Source organism: Macrotis lagotis, chromosome 1, assembly GCF_037893015.1.
Source record: "Macrotis lagotis isolate mMagLag1 chromosome 1, bilby.v1.9.chrom.fasta, whole genome shotgun sequence".
Classification (NCBI taxonomy): Eukaryota; Metazoa; Chordata; class Mammalia; order Peramelemorphia; family Peramelidae; genus Macrotis; species Macrotis lagotis.
In genome coordinates, this window is record NC_133658.1 from 213,443,917 (window position 1) to 213,457,109 (window position 13,193).

Here is a 13,193-nt window from a genome sequence, read left to right on the forward strand (position 1 = left end):
TTTAAATTCATCATCCTAGAAAGGATTTTGATGACGTTACTATGGAGCACTAGGTCCATATCCTAAGATTTAAAGATAGAAGGGACCTTATACCCAACTTTGAACTTAAAGAAAGTGACTTACTCTAGTTTAGACAGGTAGTAAAAAGAAGTAAAACTCAACTCACATCTTCCAAATAAAATTCCAGTACTCTTTCCTCTAAATTACACTCCACATCTAACCATGTATCTTCTGGAAATTTTTTAAGGTATTCAGACTATCAAAAGTTAATTGAAAAAAAAGAATTCAATATAACATCACAAAGTCCTCATAGTATGTCTTAATGGTAGGACCTTAGAGGCCAAAATTACTTCAACCTCTTTAAGATTGGGGATTCAAAGAGAAGGTTTGTAAATGTTCATGTGAATATTAAATTAACTACAAAATATTTAGTGTAATTCCTTAAACATTTATATCCTCCAAACAACAGGTTTCCATAAATTGACAGAAATCTTACTGTTAATTTGTTGGATAAAATTCAACACAGAATTCATCCACATCCACTTAAAAGTTTTAACTAAGCTTTTGTTATATTCAAAAATATGTGTGTGTTACATATGTATTCATGTGATACATATATATATATATATAAATTTATATATATAAATTTATATACACTTAATACATATATATATGCATATATATATATATATATATATATATATATATCCCTCTTTGGGGTATTAATGGTCTACTCCTTCTGAGAAATAGTTTGTAGATTCATAAAGTCCTTTAGAACTAGAAGGGATCTTAGAGATCACCTAATATAATTATTTCATTTTGCAGATAAGGAAACTGAAAATCAGAAAAACTATGTGACTTACCCAAAGTCTCACAGCTAGTAAGTGACAGAACCAAGTTCCTCTGAGTCCAAACACAATACCCTCCTCATTGAGCCATGCTGCCTTTTTTAAAGTGGGATACAATTTTAGGGTTTGAAAACTGGAAAATGGGTGTCAGAAGTGAGTTCTTTACTTAGTACATCACCAGGACTATATCCTTAAACAAGTATCATGTCCTCTCCACCCCTCAATGTGCTCATTTCTAATGGAAAAGAGTTGAATTGATTTCCTTTCCCCTTTTGTATTTAATGATTCTATTGTTTGGGTTACTCCATAATCACCAAGAATAATATTTAGGCCTACTCATGATTAATGTGTAGTAAAGGAATTGTCACTTTTCTGATTTGGGGGCAATATTTGTAGATGTCAAAGAAAAACATGTGTGATTTTCTGTGGGTCAGTTCTTCTCTGCTTGTTTGTCTATTCTTTGGCATTTTTTTATATTTGTTTAGGACTGAGAGCCATTTCCAAATGGTAAGTGAGATTTTGGTGGGGAGAGAAGACTTGAGAATCTGAAGTGCTGAAGGCTGACAAGTATATCAATGTGAAATTTGCTAGGGAATCACTTCTGTATTTTGTCATACATTGGGCATACCCATATTTATGTGTTTAAAAATTTCTATTTTTATAGGATTTTTGTTTTTTAAAATGAGAAGGAATATGGTATATAATAAAGTACCCTGGTCTGAGAAATCAAGATACATGAATTCTAGTTATTGACCTTGAACAATCTCTTGGCTTTCTTTTAATTTTTCTCAATTTCCTCATCTTTAAAATAATAAGTAACATTTTAAAGTACTTAATTATTATGAAACATTTACAAATATTATCTAATTTTATCTTGACAACAACTCTAGGAGAGAGGTGCTATTAACATTCAGATGAAGAAACTGACACAAAGTAATCAAGTGACTTAATGAGGATCATACAACCAGTAAGTTTCTGAAAGAATTTGAGTCAGATATTCCTGACTCCAAGTCTGGATTTATGTAATCAGTCACCTCAAGGTACTCTGCCCACCCTACCATGTTCAATCTCCTTTTCTGTATGACAACACCCCCATTGGATTGTTATTTCCTTGAGGGTATGCCCCCTATTTCTTGTATTTAGCAAAGTGCCAAGGTACATTGTACATTCTTAATAAACATAAATCATATTGGAAAAAGAGCAGACTATACCAGAGGAATCATGACAAGTAAGAGCAGACTTGTACCCAACTCTGAGTCAATTCTCTTTCCACTTTAACACACCACCATCAATATTCAGAAAGATCAAAAGTAGTCAATTAAAATGAAATAGGTTAAGAAAAAAAGCCAAAAATCTGACCTAGATTTGGGATTTAGGCTAAAATTAAAAAGTATTCCATTTTTCTGTTCTACCCTTACTTTCCTATTCCATATCTACCTCCCTTCTTATGGAGCTAGTATGATGAAGTGGTAAAGATGAATTTACAATCAAAAGTCTAGAGTTCAAACTCTAATTCTGTCATCAATTGCCTTCATAAGTTACTTTTTTGAGTCTCAAATTTCTTTCTGTAAAAAGACAGGAAAGGATTAGATGACCTCTAAGGTCCTAATGTTAGTTCCACCTCTTCTTTCCTGAATACCTCAGAAAACTCTATAACCATTTACCATTTTTGAAAACTGTTGGGTGTTTTTGTTCATTTTTTTCTTCAGTTATCTCCAATTATGTTTTCTCTGTTTCAATCTCTGTCTCTACATTTTCTGTCTCTATATCAGTCTCTATCTTTCTGTCTCTGCCTCTCTCTCTCTCTCTCTCTCTCTCTCTCTCTCTCTCTCTCTCTCTCTCTCTCTCTCTCTCTCTCTCCCCCCAGTGTGCATCTCTGTTACTCTATTCTCTTTGTATTGCTCTTTTTCTCTGTCTCATGTCTCTGTGTTATTACTTTCTTTCTATGATTTTGTATCACCCTGTCTCTTTCTCTGTGTGTATATGTGTTTGTCTGTTTATTGTGACTCTCTTTATCTGCATCTGTCTGTCTGTCTATCTGTCTGTCTGTGTGTGTGTATGTGTGTGCACGCCTCTGCCTCTCTCAAGTTTCTGTGTCTGTGTCTTGTCTGTCTCTCTGTCCTTTTCTCTTTCTCTATCTTCCCCACATATTCAAGAACATATATACTAAGTGAGAATTCTGATATATATATATATATATATATATATATATATATAAAACAAGAAAAAACTAAACAAATGTCATTTATCTCCTATTCACATTTGATAGTATACGTGTTATTTTGTATGTTGCCAAAGAAAGGATGGAGATACATTTCCTTACATGTGCTTACAGATACAAGAATAAACTTTCAACAATTACAGTCTTTTATTTATTTAACTACTCTTTCCATTTATATTACTGTAGTTGTTGTAGCTTTTGGTCTGATTTTGTTTAACTTCACTGTGCACCAATTCAGACAAGTCTGCCCCAGTTTCTCTGAATTCCATATTTATAGATGCTTTGTGCATAATAGAACTCCATTGCATTTATGTGTAACACTTTATTTACTAATCTTTTTTTATTCATTAGTTTTTTTCTTTTAATTTAATTTAATTTTCCCTGGTTACATGCAAAAGCAAGTTGAAACCTTCAGTTTTAAAACCTTAAGTATTAAATTCTCTCCCTTCCTCCCACTCCAACCCCTATAATTGAGAAATTGAGTTATTTGATTTAGACTGGAAAAATGTGGTCATGAAAAACATTACCACAATAGTAATTTTTCAAGAGTAAACATAATCCCATCCCACCAAGAAAAGAAAAAGCTTAAGAAAAATACAGTAAAAAAAAAAGTGCGCATCAATCTGTATTCAGATACCATCAGCTCTGTCTTTGGGATGGATAGTATTCTTTACGATAAGTCCTTCAGAGTTGTCTTGAGTTACAGCTTTGCTGAGTTACAGCATTTTTCACAGCTGATCATCCCACAAAATTGCTGGTACTTTGTATATAGTATGTTCCCCCTTGCATCTACTCATGTAAGATCTTTACTGAGTATCTTGTTCAGCATTTCTTATAACAAATAGCAATTCATCATAATCATATATCAGAGTTTTTCAGCCATTCCCCAACCAATGGGTATCCCCTCAAACTCCAGTTTCTTCCAGAAAAGAGCTGCTATAAATATCCTTACACACACACATACACACACACACACAAACACACACACACACACACAAACACAATGTACTTTACTTTCCTATTTTTCATCTCTGTTGGTATATAGACATAGTAGTGACATTGCTAGGGTAAGGGGTAAGCATGGTTTTATAGCCCTTTAGGTATAGTTCCAAATTGCTCTGTAGAATTGTTGTATCACTTAACAACTCCTCCAACAATGCATTAATTTCATTTTCCTTCATTCCATCCAACATTTGTCACCTTCTCTTTCCATCCTATTTTTGAATTCAATAACTATAAGTTGGTACCTCCTATCAATAGTGAATTAGAACATTTTTATATATTTTTTTTGTTTTTGCAAGGCAATGGGGTTAAGTGACTTGCCCAAGGTCACACAGCTAGGCAATTATTAAGTGTCTGACAATGGATTTAAACTCAGGTACTTCTGACTCCAGGGTTGATGCTCTATCCACTGTGCCAACTAGCTGCCCCTTAGAACATTTTTAAATGATTTAAACAGATAGCATTGATAACCACACCAATAACTTTTCATAATTTTTTTTATCATTTTTCAATTGAGGAATAGTTATTTTTTTATAAATTTGATTCAGTTCTCTATGTTTGAGAAATGAAGTTTTTATCAGGAAAACTTGTTTCTATATTTTTCCCCTAGGGTTACTATTGCTAACTGTATTATCCATCATCCTTTTCATACTACCTCGACTTATTCTCTCTCTCTCTCTTTTCACTCAGTCCCTCCTGAAAAATATTTTGAGTCTGACCACCCCCTCCCACAATCTTCTCTTTCAATCACCCCCCCCCCACTCACTTTCTCTTATCCTTTTTCCCTCCTACTTTCCTCTAGGGCAAGAATGATTTCTAAGCCCAATTGAGTATGTATGCTATTCTCTCTCTGAGTCAATTTAAAAGAGATAAAGGTTCATCACTCTTCTCCAGTTCTTCCTCTACCACTCTACTGCTAAAGTTTTTTCTTCCCTCTTTTATGTGAAATAACTTATCCCATTCTACCTCCCCATTTCCCTTTCTCCCATTACATTCCTCTCTCACATTTTAACTCCATTTTTAATATGCAGTCCTCTCAAATCCAACTCCCACCTGCAGCTTGTCTATATATGTTCACTCTAACTACCCTAATAAATGATAAAATTGATATGAGTTATCTGCACTATCTTACCATGCACAAATATAAACAGTTCAACATCATTAAATCCCTTAATTGCCTTTCCTAATTACCTTTTTATACTTCACTGGAGTCTTGTATTTGAAGAAAAAATTTTCTGTTCAGTTCTGGTCATTTCACCAAGAAAGCTTGAAAGTCTCCTATTTCATTCAATGTCCATCTTTTCCCTTTAAAGAGTATATTCAATTTTTCTGGGTAGTTGATTCTTGGCTGTCATTCAAGCTCTTTTGCCTTCCAGAATATCATATTCCAAGCCCTACAATCCCTTAACATAGAAGCTTCCAAATCTTGCATTATCCTAATTATGGTTCTACAATAATTGAACTGCTTCTTTCTGGCTTTGTGCAAAATTTTCTCCTGAACTTGGAAGCTCTGAAATTTTATTATATTTCTAGCAGTTTTCATTCTGGAATCTCTTTCAGGAGGTAATTGGTAGATTCATTCAATTTCCATTTTACCCTAGCTTCTAGAGTATCAAGACAATTATCCTTGATAATTTTTGGACAGATGACTTATAGGCTCTTTTTATATATCCTGGCTTTTAGGTAGTTTAATAATTTTTAAATTATCTCCCTTGTTTCTGTTTTCTAGATCAGTTGTTTTTCCAATGATATATTTCATATTTTCTTTTAGTTTTTCATTCTTTTAATTTCGTTGTATTGTTTCATGATTTTTCACAGAGTCATCAGCTTCCCTTTGCTCCATTCTGATTTTTAAAGCATTCTTCATCTCATTGACTTTTGGACCCTTTTTTTCCCACTTGTCATTGTTTGGATTTTAAAATGTTATTTTGCATATCCTTCACCAAACTGCTGACTCAGTTTTCATGATTTTACCATATCACTCTCATTCTGCTACCCCCCCACTTTATTTTCAAAATCCTTTTTTTAGTTCTTTTATGCCCTGAGACCAATTTATTTATTTCTTGGAGGCTTTGCATGAAGAAACTTTGACTTTGTCATCATCTTCTGAGTGTGTATTTTGATCTTCCTTATCCCCATAATAACAGTCTATGGGTCAGAAGGGTTTTTTTTTCCTTCTGTTGTTTACTCATTTTCTCAGCCTATCTAACTTGATTTTAACTCTTTATTAATATGGAGCTCTGCATCTGGGGTGGAGGATGTACTATCCCAAACTTTTGGAAATTTTTAAGCAATCTTTTCTGCCTTGGAAATGTGAGAAGGGTCCCTGTTCTGCAGCAACATCTGGGACTGGGGTCTGTGACCAAGATCTGAATATGGGTAAAGAAACAGATTTCTGTTTAGTGATAGCAAAGACATCCCTCTAGTCTATTATTGACCCCCTTGATGTTCAAGAACTGAGAGTTCTGGAAGCAGCTGCCTCTGCTGATTCAGTGGCTGCCAAGGCCTGCTCCTGGTCTCATAGAGTCTGCTCTTGTGATGATTAGGTCTTGCTAGACCATGCTACATTCTCATCCTGATGGTGTATATTTCCTACTGCTCTTCCAAGTTGACATGGGCAATCTCTGGGCTCAGAGGTCTGGAAACCACCACCGCTGACACTGACCCAGAACCACTCTCTCTTCCTGGATTATTGGGGCCAGCTAGTTCTGGAGCAGCCCATGGTCTGAGCTCTTGTCTCACCCGGGTGCAGCAGACCTTTTTGCCTGATCTTCCAAGTTATCTTGGATTGGAACAATGTTTCTCTCAGTCTTTTTGTGGGGTTTTGTCACTCTATAATTTAGTTATTTAAAGAATTTTGAGTAGTTTCAGTGACAGCTCCAGCAAGACTCTACCTCTATTCAACCAACCTAAGTCTGTTCCCCTATTTAATAATCTTAAATTGTTGGGCATTCATTTTGTTTTCTGTTCTTTGACCCCCTTAAAGAATGCAAAAATAAGTAAGTTGGAATGGATAGGACTTTTTTTGAAGTGGAACACTTGATAGTAGTGGGATCTTTAGATCAAAAGATATGAAGAGTTAAATGATATTTTTATGTAATTACAAATTGCTTTCCACAATATTTTCACAAGTTTTGGTTTCAACAATCATATATTAATGTGTATTTCTTTCTTCAGCCCTTCCAACATTTAATATTTCTCTCAGTCTTTATCTTGGGTATGAAATGAAACTTCAAAATGGTTTATTTTGTCTTTTTATTATAATTAATGATCTGAAATAATCTTTGATATAGGTTTTGATATATCTAGATTATTAGGAATTAGAAATCACTCATGCAGAAATATTTTTACCACTCTGAATTTCTACCATCTTACCTTAGTTACATTGATTTTGAATTTGACGTCATTGAAATTGTCAGTTTTGCCTTTTGTGCTTTTTTATAATCATTAATAAAGGATTCTCTCCTTGGCATAGTTATGAACAGTATAGCTTTCCATTATTCTCCAAAAATACTTTTTTTAGGTTTTTTTTTGGCAAGGCAAATGGGGTTAAATGGCTTGCCCAAGGCCACACGGCTAGGTAGTTATTAAGTGTCTGAGGCCAGGTTTGAACCCAGGTACTCCTGACTCCAGGGCTGGTGCTCTATACACTGTGCCACCTAGCCACCCCTCAAAAATACTGTTTCTTATGATAAAAATATATCATTTAGCTTGTATATATATTTGAAACTTATTGAATTTAGAACAAAATGCTGATTATTATTTTTTTTGTGAAACTATAATCCATGTCTCCTAGTAGTTGTGAAAATGGTGGTATTTCCCCAAAATGGTTTTGTTCTCTTCAGTTGCTCAATCACTGAGCTATTGATGGAAATTATTTCTGATTATTTCCTAATTTTTCCCTTTAGAATCTCTTATTTTTTCCCTTCTTTCTTTTATTTCTTTCTTTTTACCAAATAATTTTAGTGATTGCAGCTTTATAAAGAATAGATAGAACTGAGGCAACTAGGTGGCACAGTGGATAGAGCACCAGCCCTGGAGACAGGAGTACCTGAGTTCAAATCTGGCCTCAGACACTTAATAACTACCTAGCCGTGTGGCCTTGGGCAGGCCACTTAAATCCATTTGCCTTCCAAAAACCTAAAAAAATAAGAATAGATAGAATGGAAAACACTTTAACCTTGTAACTTAACTAGTTGCAAACACTTTCTTTTAATTGGCTCAATCAGAATAAAGTATGAACAGGAGCCAAATCCTTCTTAAATCAGTCAAAGCTATTGTGTAATGAAGACTGGGTCATGATATAAACACTTTATACAAAAAAAAGTCCAAGTTATATCAGAATCATGGAAGAGTTTCACAATATTATTACCTTAAGAAGTTCATTGATGTTCTCCATTTCTTTTTTGTCAATATATATTTTGGGGGATTTCCCCTCCATTTAAGCACTGCTGTAGACATGTCCAAATATTTTGCTTAATTGTTCATTATTTTTGTCATATACTCTGACTCATTCATTATTCACGTTAAGTTTAAATCTCTATTTCGGTATACAATACTTTTTTCTGTATTCAGCATTATTATTTATGACTTTTTTATTAACATTATTAACATAATCAGCATATAATATGTTAATGATCTACTTAATATTTATTTGTTTCTCATGTTTATTTATTTTCTTTTTTCTTTTTTTTTTTTGTAAGCTTTTGAAAGGCAAATGGGTTAAGTGGATTGTCCAAGGCCACACGGTTAGGTAGTTATTAAGTGTCTGAGGCCAGATTTGAACCCAGGTACTCCTGACTCCAAGGCTAGTGCTCTATCCACTGTGCCACCTAGCTGCCCCATGTTTATTTATTTTCCCTGTGCTCTAACTAGCACATGGTAAGTTTTTGGAAAGGTAACATTTGATGTTGAAAAATAAGTATAGTCTTCAATCTCATCATCCTGAAAGAAAAGATGATTTTTTCAAATCCAATTTCTCCAAGATTGTTTATTATTTTTATTATTTATTTATATTATTATTCCTTTTTATTATTGTTATTGTTTACTATTGTTATTATTCCTTTTTTATTTACCTTTTTGTTAGATTTAAAATTCTATGAGGAAAAGATAAAAATTTATCACAATTGTTTTAGAAATATTTATGTCCTTTTTCTTTTTAAAACATAGTTAACAATTTTTTTTCCTTCTTGAATTTGGTGATATATCAATTGATATCCAGAAAACTAACCATGATATTGTTTCAGTGTCTCTGATTCCTTAATAATAATACAATTTCTCTTTTCTCTTCAGGTTTCTCTTGACATTTAAATTTTTTTTTTTTTTTACTTTGTCTGATAATACTATTTCTGGTCCTGTTTCATTAGAATAACCTGACACGTGATGCACTTTGTGCCAAGTTCTCATTTTGTTTCTTTAAATTTCTTCATATTTAAATGGTTTTCATGCATACAAAAAAAGCAGGCCTTCTTTTTCCTATATTTTTCCAGTTCTCTTTCATTTTATTGACATGCATTTCCATACTATTCCATTCATGTTTAAGAATATCATTTTTTTTAAGGTTTTTGCAAGGCAAATGGGGTTAAGTGGCTTGCCCAAGGCTACACAGCTAGGTAATTATCAAGTATCTGAGACCAGATTTGGACCCAGGTACTCCTCACTCCAGGGCCGGTGCTTTATCCACTGCGCCACCTAGCCACCCCTAAGAATATCATTCTAAAGAGAAGAGTTTTTGTTTTATCCTAAAGACAATAGGGAGCCACTAAATCTTCTTAATCAGAATAGTGGCAAAGGGAATATGGGCTGTATAAGAAAGATATTAGAATTTTGGATCTTGGGAATCGATTGTAAAAGATCCTCTAAGAGATGTTGAAAGCCCAAGATAGGATAGTGTCCATGCAAGTAGAAAGAATGACATAGATGTAAGAGGTATTAGGGACTTTGTTAGTTATAGGAGAAAATCATTCTTATGGATAATTATCTGATTAGGACAGTGGATAGAAGAAGACATGATAATAATGAATGAGGTAAAATATTTTTATAATATAAATTCTAATTTGTATTTCTTTCATATTTTTCTTTTCTTTAATTTTATCCCTTCTTTTTAAGCCAGTCCTATTTCCTTAAAATTATTTTATTTACATGTATGCTAACTTGATTCTGCTATATTCATTTTGGCATACTTACCTTAGCTCCTTCAATTATCTGTTCTTACTATTTTCATTTATTCAGTTATGTATGAATCATTGTGACTCTGAAAACCATAAAATGCCGATAGTATCATGGGGTTTTCTAGATAAAGAAAAAAGAATGGTTTTCCATTCCATTCTCCAATGGATTAAGGCAAACAGGGGTTAAAAAAAATTACCCAAGGTTGCACACCTTGTGCCTGAGACCTGATTTGAACTGAGGTTTTTGTTTTTTGTTTTTTGTTTTTCTTAATTCTTGGCCTAGCACTCTATCCATTGAACCACTAGCTGGTTCCATTAATTTCCTCTTATTTTTTCTTTACATATTTCTCCCTTTCATTATGTTTCCCTTTCTCAGCCCAAAAGAATATCTGGTTTAAAACCCTCTTCCTATCCCACCACCATGACTTCTTACAACAAGTAACATTCTTTTATGGCAGCTTTTTTTTCAGACTTTAACGTTTACTTGAGGCACTATACAACACAGTCACATGGAAGATGTGGTATGAGGTGGGGTGCAGTCCCATAATCCTGAGAGTCCAGGGAGAAGCTAAAGAATCACAGGGGCAGCAAGTAGGGAGTATATTATACAAATACAGTGTGGGCAGTGAGAACCCAGGGATCCTGCTCAAATCTAGCAGTAGTCCTTCATCCAAACCTTCCTTTCCTCTGCCCACAGTGCTCTGTTTCCTCTCTCTGCAAGATATAATAATAGAGTGGAAAAATTCTAGGGTCCTTGAGAAACCCAGAGGGTGGAAGCAGTGTTGTTTCCTCTGTCCTGTATAACTATTTGGTATTGTGGCAGTGGCTTTCAATAAAGCCTAGTAAGGGTAGTATGGGCTGGTGATAGGAATGATCAGGGTGCACAACCTCAGTAGATATGATTTGCAATGTATAGTGACTTCCTGTCTACACTTGCATCTTCTCTACCTCCTTCATACTTGCCATGGAAAGCAAAACCATTCACTTCTGCCCATTTGATAAACTCCTAGGTGGCAGCACTTTCATTTTCCCTCAGTTCATGCCAACTTCTGAGAGCAGAGGCTTGAAGAGCATCCCCATAGGAGAAAGTCAGTGGCCAAGGCCAGGGGAGAGGACAGTGGCTAATGGCACTGAGGTTGAGAGAGTCCTCACTTTGGCCTCCAGACAGGAACATCACATATGAGATAGCAGGGGGCATAATTCATTGTAGGGCAAAGATTATTGCCATAACAATTTCCTCAGGGGTATACTTGTAGGGGCAGGTATGACAAGAAGTCACCATGTTGGACTTGAGCAGTATTCCTTCAAGGTACACCTGGTGGTCACTCAAGGCCTTGTATACAAAAGCCAGTGTCATACTGGCATTGTTTAAAATCATAGTCTCCATCTGGCATGATCTCAGGTTCTGTAATAGGCAAAATGTCATTCTTTTGGTAGATACTGGCATAGCAGGCAAGCATGTTGGCATTCTCCATTACTGCCAGAGGAGAGAGTGTATAATCACTGATCTTCAGCAAACAGTGCCATTTGGCAAAGTCGGAAACATCATTCTTGTACTGAACACAGCATTCATAAAACCTATTCAGCCCTTGCATGGTGTTTTCTCCATCAGTTCTAGTCATAACCGCCACACCTTTATCAATTTCAATGCCCACAGTAATGCCCTTATCCTGGATGGTGCAGATGGAGGACACCCCATCATAACCCTTTTGGTAGAGGGTCTCATGGGAGAACATGACACTCCCAATGCATTTCTTGATCCTCATATCAGTGCTGAACAGGACCTAATGATAATGCCTGCAGTTTTCCTCTGTATTCTCCACCACAATATGGCTTAGCCATTTGGCCATGCTACCTACTGACTCTTCAGCTGCCAAGATGCTCTTGGCCAGAGCAACAAGATGAAGGGCAATGTCCGGCAGTTCCTTCTTTAGCTTAGTGGACAGGGCTGGGTATAACTGTGGCATGGTGGTTTCTTCTCTCCTTGTGGCTAGATGAAATTAAATGATTTATCTCTTTAGTGCACAGGGTCTAGGTATCTGCAGTGGATAGGGCTGGAGTTACAGTTTAAAGAGCTATAGCATCCTTTTCTCAGAATTTTTTTATCTATTTATCTATCCCTTTACTTATATCTCTTCTAATCTCTTCTGAATTCTATTCTTCTCTTCATTGTACTTGTGTTTATTTATTCTTTATGCCCTTCAAAAGAGGGAGACCTTATTGAATAACAAATTTAAGTTCTCTCCTCTAGCCTCAATCATTCCAACATTCAACTTTATATTTAATTGTTTTTTCTTGCTTTTTCCTCCCTTCCCCTGAGTCCTTATTCCTAGAAAGATCAGTTCATAAAAAAAGCTGTACCACACGATATGGATGTTCATTTTTCACCCCTATGCTCATCAATCCTATCACTTACTCTATAGTTCCCTCTTATCACCCAATGAGCTGATCTATGGTATTTCCTTCTTTTAAATGGGATACTATAGGGGTAGAGCCAAGATAGCAGAGTGAAAGTAGGAAATCCCAGAAGCTCTACCCCAGACCACTCCAATGCCTTAAAATTATGACTGCAACCAAATTCTAGAATGGTAGAATCCATAGAAAGAATGAGTAAAACAATTGTCTGACCCAAGTGAACTTGGAAGATCCACAGGAAGGCTCTGTTTGACCAGAGTTGGAGAGAGCTGTAGTATAGCCCAGGTCATGCTGGAGGAAATCAGTACCAGTTATCCATCATGGGGCACCTGAGTCCCTGTGGGCACCTGGGTCAGTGGTGGCAAGGGCAGTTTCCAGACCTCAGCCTAGGGATTGCCAAGGACAATTTAAAAGGTTAGGAGGAAAACTGCCACACCAGAGTGAGCTTGGAGCCCAGGCTAACAAAGACCTCATTGCAGCCCCAGTCCAAAAACCAGAAGTAGGCCAGGGGAGTTGCCCAGCTGCTGTTTCCTGAGT

General features: G+C 35.5%; 1 pseudogene; it reads right to left on the reverse strand.

Moving 5' to 3' along the window:
• Positions 1 to 10,642: 10,642 nt before the first annotated feature.
• On the reverse strand, positions 10,643 to 12,516 carry LOC141515197 (fructose-bisphosphate aldolase C-like; annotated as a pseudogene).
• Between the last annotated feature and the right edge of the window lie 677 nt (positions 12,517 to 13,193).